Here is a 9122-nt window from a genome sequence, read left to right as displayed (position 1 = left end):
CTACCCTTTTATCTCCTGGGAAGGGAGTAAAAGTAGAACTTGCTGTGTGGGGATGGCTACCAAAGGCAGACTTCTTTGGAAGGGCTGGCTTTCCATTGCCCCTGGATTCTAGGCTAGACTTCAAAACTCATTTTTGCATGAGTGGAGTCCTTGGCTTGAAAAAAACCTGTGCTTATTCCAATTAGTTCTTCTGCACTGCTAAGAACTGGACTCATTTAGAGACATATGGAGAGTCCCACAGTAAAACAACAACAACAACAATACAGACAGTTTGCCGGGGCACTATGAAGGTGAAAAACTATCAATTGAAAGAAAACTAACAATTTTATTTCGGGAGTACACTGGATTCCATTGAATCTTCATGGGATTTTAGTAGCTTCCAAGGAGCCTGCTATAGGATATTGAGGCCCAGAGAAGTTAGCTGTTATAATGCCAGCGAGCAGCTTGAGGTTCACGCTGAGGGCCCAGCCTCCCTGATGCTAGGTCCTTTCTGAATCATTCTGAGACAAGTGGCATACTCAAAGGTAGCAAGCCTATGGGAGGCATTATAATACCATTATTTGAGTATCTGCTATGTTCTAGACATTATGTTAGTCACTCTATTTAATACCCCTAATGCCACAGTGCCATGGGGTAGGTATATTGTGACTGTTTTATAGATGAGAAATCTGGTGCTTGGAAAGGTCCCATGGAAAGTGGTAGAGTTGGGATTCAAACTCAGTTCTGGATGATTCCAAGACCACATCTTTTAATGTATGTTAATAATTGAACATAATATTAAAGTCAAAGTTGCTTGAAATATACTTGTCTGTATGGCAGTTGTTTATTGAGGTCTACCAGGTGCCAGACCCTGAGCTGGGTGGGAATCAGGTGCACAGAACAGACACAGCTGGGCTCTGGCTGAACCTGCAGCCTGAGTGTGGGAGGGGCAGGGCAGCCATTGGACAGGCAGAACGACTGTGACCCATGGGCATGTATGAGGCTATGGAGCTTGAAACCATGGGACCTGGTCCCGGGAAGGCACTGAACAGGATTCTCTGAAGCACAGGCAGGGAAGGCACTTGGGATTCAATTCAGGGGTGGGACGTGAGGGGAGAGTCCGGCCTAAGCTGTGGCAGAGAAGGGGAAGGGAGCCACCTACCTCTTCTCCCAACAGACCTGTTGCCATGGCAGATTCTGGAGGGAGCAGATGAAGGGACCCCAGGTTCTCCATCCCTATCAGGACCCCAGGAGCTTCTCTAGACCAGGAGAATAAGGGCAACCCTAGAGAAAGACCATGGACTATCCCTCTGGCCCCTCCCCCACCTTAGGTCACTTTAAAAAGCTATTTGAACCTTATCTAGGCCTAATACCCTTCAGAAAACATTTTTCTACCTGTGTGCCAAGAATTACTCTATCGTGGGCGAGGTACCTTTCATTCCAGAGTAGGAGATAAACGGCTCTCAGTGGGAACGCCTGGCTGGTTAACACTTTGCAGTGATGGAGAACCGCCCAGTGTGTCATCAGACATCAGTCAGAAGGGAAAGGAGTGGTTATCAGATGTGCCTCATTGATGAAGGCTTTGACGTGGGAAAAGGATGGTCTACAGGAGCTGAAAAAAGAGGCTGGGATGAAAGATAAAGGTCCCCAGGGTTGGTGCTGATTTCCTTCAGTGGTTCAGCAAATAGGACAGGAATCAACTGGCCATGGGGACCTTAACATCACAGATCACATGGATCCACTCCTCATGACTGGCTGCTGCCTATAGGGCAGCATGTGTGCCATAATTTCTTTTTCTTTTTCATAATTTTATTATTTATATATATGTTAGAGGCCCAATGCACAAAATTCGTGCAAGAGGCTCAGCCCTCGCAGACCTGGCTGTCTTGGCTGGCCCTCGAAGCCTCGGCCAGCCCTCACAGCCCCAGCTTTGTCTGGGAGGTTGTCCGGATGGTCATCTGGAAGGTCATTCAGACAGTTGTTCTGCTGTTCAGTCTAATTAGCATATTAGCTCTTTATTATATAGAATTTACTATTTGTATATATTATTTGTATATATTCTACATACCAATTAGATATACTTTATACATCTACTCTTCTCCAGAGATTTGAGATCCAAGACTGAAATGCCTATATCCATATAGTGTTTAGCATACACTGTATACTCGATCAAATTGCTATATAATTCCACACATATCTTTGCATTTCTTCCATAGTCACTCAATATTTGTTAAGTAACAGAGCAATACAGTGGACTCAGGAACCTTGTCTTTTGCTTCTGCTTTCTGTCGTTCTATTATTGTGGAATAGTCATTTGGATTTCTTCATCTTCAAAATAAGGGGATTGGATGAAATAGCTGATGTCTTAATTCTTTGATTGCACTGTGTACTGAGCCCTGTGCGAGGCCCTGTGGGATATTCCAGAAGGACTCTCTCAGGCAGTTTACCATCTACTTGGTAAGGGTCTTGGAGCTCCTGTAACCTAGGGGCCAACAAACTTTTTTATAAAGGGTCACACAGAAAACACTTTCAGCTTTGAGGTTCATGCAGTCATTGTCCCAGCTACCCAACTGTGTCAATTGTAGCATGAAAGCAGCCACAGACAATACATAAACAATGGGCATGCCTGTGTTCTAATTAAACTTTATTTACAAAAATAGTCAGCAGGTGCCTAACTGACAAGGAATTGAACTAAATTTGGTGTGGTGCCCAGAGCTGTGGGCTTGGCCTTCTCCATGAATGATGATGAGGTTGGACAGGATGCCTTTGCTGGAGGTGGCCATCATCACCCATGGCTGTCCATTCCAGGAAGCATTGAGATCCTGTGACCCCAAGGCTGAGTCGTAAGACTCAATGTCTAGGAGAATATTCCTATGTGAATCTAAATGATTAATATTCCTGTCCTACATCTGATGAAATATTCACGGAGCCTGATGATCTGGACTTCGTTGCCAGACCCATGGAAAGGTCATGCACTTAGGTTCTTGTGTGTAGAGCTGCCCATGGACAGAACTCATTACCAGCTCCCACCCCTTCATTCTTCTTTCTCGCTTCCCCTGCACTCGGGGTGTGGCTCTGTCCAGCGATCCCCCTTGACGTGTACTGCTTGGCCTGGCTCCCTCCGAGATGTGCTGCTGACATAGGCTGCTTCTCTGGGCAGTGCCCTGACATCAATGTGCTGGGCCTCAGCCACCTGGCAGTGGGGAGGTGCAGCAGGGTCCGCCCAGGGACGTCACCCGGGAAAACACGACGATGACCTCATTTCCGAACCAATTTCACATACCAGGTGAGACAGGTAAAGAATTCACACACGCAAGGCAATCTGTGAGGCCTCAGGTGGCGAAGGTAGACTTCCTGAGAAAGGAGAATGTTGATTTACCAGGAGAAGACAAACATTCCTAATGGTGAACACTTGGGTTGGTTTATGCCCTTGACTTCCCTGTGCCCCTGATTAAGACACTTGGCCTCTCTGGGGAATTTCTCAACTATGCAATAGATGGAACTGCATTCCTGGGCCTGCTGGATCCTGGCCTCAATTTAAATTGTGTAAAACCGTGGAATCCACTTATGGTCTCGGGCTACTGTTGATTTATGCTGGTTAACTTTCACATTAGCCAGTTTCAGTGTGTATGTGTGTGTGTGGTGGTGGGGGCGAGGCGGGGGGGAGGGGGTGCACGCGCACCTAGCTTGCTCATATTCAAGGTCCTGGCAGGAAATTGGTTCTTTCTTATGCCAAGCAACAATAAAGAGCATGCTACTCATTATTCATATGTTTATACTTTGAAGAGTATTTTCAACTGATTTCAATATTGAGGTATAGTGGACATTTGTCCTACTTTGTTGCTGCCCTGCACCTTTCAAACATGCTTCTTATGGGCCCAGCATCTTCAAGGCAGAAGCCAGGAAATGACTTTCTAGACCAATTCCTTTTCTGCTTAAATTAGCCAGAGTGAGTTCTGTGGTTTGCTGAAGAGCCCTTATCAGTATTTCCTTAGAAAAAATGTGTAACAGACTCTTCTTTGAAGTCTTAGCAGAGCAGTCCTATGACATTAATTATAATACCTAATCTGAGTGCTTAGAATATCCTATTAGGATATTTAATGCCAAATATTTATTTTACAACTTTAGTAAATTCGTTGGGGTGATTTTAATGGAGACGGGCAAAAATGTAGATCCAAGATCACATGCGAATCTCATTATGAACACGAAGTCATCTGGGCCTCTGGCCGGCGTGGAGGAAACTGGGGCAGAGCAGATTACACCAAGTTCTTTCCCTGCCTCCATGCCCTTCACGTCATCAAAGTGGAGCCTGTTCACTGAGTGCGAACAAGTGGCAATAATTCCCAAGCGTCTCCTGCAAGGGGAAAGAATAATGGTAGTAATAACTAACATTTATTATATGCTTACTGTGTGCCTTCTAACTGCTTTACATGTACTTATTTAGTCCCTACAACTCTCTGTGTGAATTACTACTATTAGTATCCTCATTGTAGAGATGAGGAAACTGAGGCACCCACAGTTAGGTGGCTGGTCCAAGGTCACTTAAGTGTTCCTAGCCTATCAGTTCCCTAGGGTGACCTATGTTCCCAAAGCAGTCAGTGTGGTGTGTGGAGCCAAAGGGACAGTTTTTCTCAAGTTAGAACTTGGCATCACTGATTTAACTGATTAGGTCCCCAAGTGACTACACATCAGAACCTTCCAGGGAACTTCAAAAAATACAAGCCTTTACGCTCCACCCAGGAACTCGGGTGTGGGGGTGGAAAGCTGTATTTGCCCTAATGCCCTGCTTGGCCTTACAGCCTCTGGCCTCCGGATGTGCCCTTCCCTCTGCTTGAAATGCTCTCCTCTTCCTCCTCTCTCTTTTGCCTTCCTAAGCAGCCAGCTCAGGATTGGCTTGTTTTAAAGAACCTCCTTTCTGACCATCCCCCCCCCCCCCGCATGCCATTGGCTCTCATACCCTCTGTCTCAGTTAATAGAATGTGGATTTGCAGTACTAGCTTTACCTATGATTCCAATAGGTGTGATAGGTGTGATTTCAGGCAATTATGGTGCATCGAACCTTTAGAGACTTAAATGGTTATCCTACTTCAGTGTGAGTGAAGCTTCTGATGTCAGGTGTGAGGCAGGCGGGGTGAGGGGGACAGGACTAGTGAAGGTGGGGTGAGGGGGGACAGGAGGGTGAAACTGAATGTCTGCGAACCCTCCATAGCTAGTGAGCAGCTCCCCTGTGTCAGACCCAGGACAAGAATGGAAGACCCAGTCCCTGCCCACAGTGAGCTTGCACCCTGAGTGGTAAACAGAGAGATAATGGGCAATTTCAGTACTTCCCTCAGGGGGGTGTTGGGAGGATTACATGAGTTAATGTATGCAAAGTGCTTAAAACAGAGCCAGGCACTTAGTAAGTGCTCAACAGGTGCTCCCATTATTATTGTTATTATCTGTCTGTAAGCCTGGCCTGGCCTGGCCTGCTTTCTTGTCTGTAAGGCTCTATGACATTTCTTATTTAAAGCTCCTGGCCTTTCATACCTTCAGCAAACATTTGTCTCATTTCATCTTATGTCAACAAAGGTCACTGAGTGCTTTCAGTGTCCCAGATTGCTGCCAGGCGGAGTCAGGGTGTCTGCCCTTGATCAGATTTGGGGGAGACTCCACTTTCATGTCTGCCTGCCGGTGAGAGACAGAGGCGCTGTAGCAGGAGGACGGCCAGTGGAGGGACTTCGGGGATGCAGGGGGGAGCAGCCACTTCAAGCTGGGTGGGGTGGGTGGAGACAGCACTCACAGATGCCTACATTGGAGGAGAGGCCTTGAAAGAGCAGGTCTGGTGATACAAATGGGCCACATTTTCTCTCTGCACCTAGGCTCTGCTCAGGCATCACCTGCACTGTCATTTAATCCTTACCTTATAAAGCAGGTCCTCTTAGAATCCCTAATTTATGGGTGGGGAACCTGAGGCTTAGAGACACGAATGTGCCAGTAGTCGGTATTTCAGACCTGGTAGGAATATGGTCAGGCAGACAGTATGGGGAGCGGAGAAGGCTTCTGGGCAGCTGAGAATAAGAGCTTAGCCCAACTTTACAGGGTAGGTCAGCAAACCACGGCAAGGTGGTCACGGCACAGCCTCCTGGGTACCTGGGCCTCCACAGGGTGGCAAGAGCCAGGTGAGGGTCAAGAGCACTGTATGAGGAGCCTTCCCAGCTGCTGCACCAGGCACAGTCCTCAGAAATGGGACTAGTGGTGTCTGGGGAAGCTTCTTTTTCTTTCTCTCATCCCTGCATCTAACCCTTCAACGAATGGGAGGAAGGTGAGCGCTATCTTCCTCAACCCAAGCCTGTCTCCAGGAAATTTTTTCCGGAAGCAGTGGTCACTAGTTTTCTATTGGTGTGTCACAATTTACCACAAATGTAGTGGTTTAAAAGCAGTACATTTATAACCTCAGGGTCTGTGGGTTAGGAGTCTGACAACGGCTTAGCTGGTCCCCTTCTCAGCATCTCACCTGGAGCTCAGAGCCCTTTTCCAAGCTCTTGTGGTTATTGGCAGACGTAGGACTAAGGCCCTGAGCTCCTCCAGGCGCCTCCGGGTTCCCTGCCACATGGCCCTCCCTGGGCCAACAGGCAGCTTTCACAAATTTGGACATTCACACTGCAGGAGAGTTAACGGAATGTATGCAAAACCCCTGTTTAGAAAAGATATCAATGCCAAGTCCAAGGTCACAGATATGCTCTTAATCTAAGCTGGGGCAGAAATAGAAATAAAGTTGGTGAGCATCCAGGAAGGTGAAAGGAAAACTTTAGTTTCCAATACAATGACGTCCTCTGCGTACTTAAAACTCTCAGCTTCCCTAAGTGGCATTTTCGGTTGATTTTTGGTTAATGGGCAATTCACATCATCATTGCTTGTTTCTTCAAGGCCAGCAGAGGAGCCTCTCTTTTAGACGCTTTCCCCTCATTAAGTCAGGCCCCCTCAGGATACACTCCTTTGGATGAACTTAAAATCAACTGATTTGGGGCCCTGATTCCATCTGCAAAATTCCTTCACTTTTACTGTATTCTCCTGGATAGAAACAAGTCATAGATCTCAGCCACACTCAAGGAAGGGGATTCAATTCAATTGCAAATCTTGCGTGAATTTTGGGACACCCTATACAAGAGCATAAATGCCAGAAGACAGGGCTCCAGGGGGCATGTGGGCTGGGGAGAGGGTCGCCTTCGGGTCTGTGTCACAGGTAGGTTTAACTAACCTTCCTCCTCACATAGTAACATAGCCAAGCATCTCATATACAACCTTTGCTCATTTAATCACAACTGCATGAGGAAAGGACTGATAGTGGCCATTTCACGGGAACAGAAACCGATGTTTAGAGATCCATCCCTTTCTCAAGGTCACACAGGCAGTAGGGACCGAACCATTTCTTGAATTCAGGGTTGTCTAACATCAAACCGATCAACCCCAAATCTGTGTGCCACTTAAGGGAGCTTACTTACTGTCTTAAGTAACAGAGGACATCTTTGTATTGGAAACTAAAGTTTTCCTTTCACCTTCCTGGATGCTCACCAACTTTCTATTTCTGCCCCAGCTTAGATGAAGAGCACCTCTATGACCTTGGAGGAAGGTCATATATTTTCTGAGGGAGGAAGGACACCTTTACCACATTACTGGGGGTTTTGCATTCATTCCCTTGTAACCATCCTGCAGTGTGAATGTTATCCAAATGTTTGCTACAAGGAAACCCACCTGCAGGCTCAGGGAAGGTATTGACACGACACCTCTTGTACTTGCTGGGAGTCAGATACTAAACTTACCGTCTTTCTATCACATTGGGCACTCGTAGGCCAACTCAAGTGGTTTTCTAAAACAAAAGGGAGAGACAAGAGGAGGTTCCTTCTTTGCTTTCGGCAGATCTATTTTTAGCTCGCTGACCTGTTGCTAAGATGGAAACTAGTGACTTAAACATGAATGGAAACCACTTTAAAAAATAATAGCAAGGCCCTGGTGCTGCGTACAGTGAAACTGAGGGTAAGGTTTTCAGAGGAGTATATGGAGACTGCCTTGTTTTGCTCTGTTGTAATAATACCCTTCGTTTGTAGAACTGACTGCAACCTAGAAAGAAGATTCACAAAATTATATAACTGAATTGTCCTAACGACTCTGTTTACAGATGAGGGAAAGTTTCAAGGGAGGTTCTGTGTCCTGCCTGCCGTGGCACAGCGCACAAGAGGAAAGGCTGGGCCTACTGCACAGGCACTCCCTGTCGGCTGCCCTGTTGCCCCCTGTCTCCTAAGCAAAGGCTGACCTATGAGTGGAGATGTCACTGGAGAATGTAACGGATGTGAGATGAACCCCATCAGGCACCACAGAAACACCCAGGGTTAACTCCAGAGTTCAGCCATCAACACCCTGTTGGTGAAACTCCTCAAACCACTAGGCCAGGACTATTGTCTCGCATCCTGGAGGGTGAGGTGACTCACCTTGCACTCTGCCCTTTACATGATTTTGGTACCTTTAATGGGTTGCCTAGTTTTTTGTGTAGTTTAATATCCCTCATTTGCAAAACAGAGCCAGGGAAGAGAATGTTTACAGAGAGCAAGCTGGACCTTTCCCATTTCCCCATTCAGGTTCAAATGCACTACCTGGTTTGCACGTTTACTGACATTGTGAATGTGATGTTGTGAAGGTGCCACTCAAGGTACTGGTCAAACAGTGATATCAGGCCCAGAAAGGTGGAGAATCCAGAAAACGACTGTTGGGGTCCAGCCCCAGCAGGTCCAGGGGTTCCCAAAGGTGTGGACGGAGGCGGCATTCAGATGATCAGCAAAGCCAGGTTCTCTAGCTAGGTTCTCCATCTAGGTTCTGTCTTTATTCTCGTGTTACATCTGTATTTATACCAGTTGATTTTAATCCTATCCATTCTATTCCAAACGTTGGGGCATTTGTTATCCCCATTCCAAGGTCACTACTCTATTGTTCTGTTAAACTACAAGGAAGTAACTGAAGGAGATTATCCTAAGTAAAGATTATGTATCTTAAGCGTGATTGTTCGTAGTTAAAGTGATTAATTATCGGCCTGGCACTTAGTTAAGCAGTTTTACTGATTCCCTTCCTTAGTCCTGTTAATCCCTAACTCCAGGGAAACATCCACACCTGGG

The sequence above is a fragment of the Myotis davidii genome, unplaced genomic scaffold (genome assembly GCF_000327345.1).
Source record: "Myotis davidii unplaced genomic scaffold, ASM32734v1 scaffold167, whole genome shotgun sequence".
Taxonomy (NCBI): Eukaryota; Metazoa; Chordata; class Mammalia; order Chiroptera; family Vespertilionidae; genus Myotis; species Myotis davidii.
Note: the sequence above shows the minus strand (reverse complement) of the source record.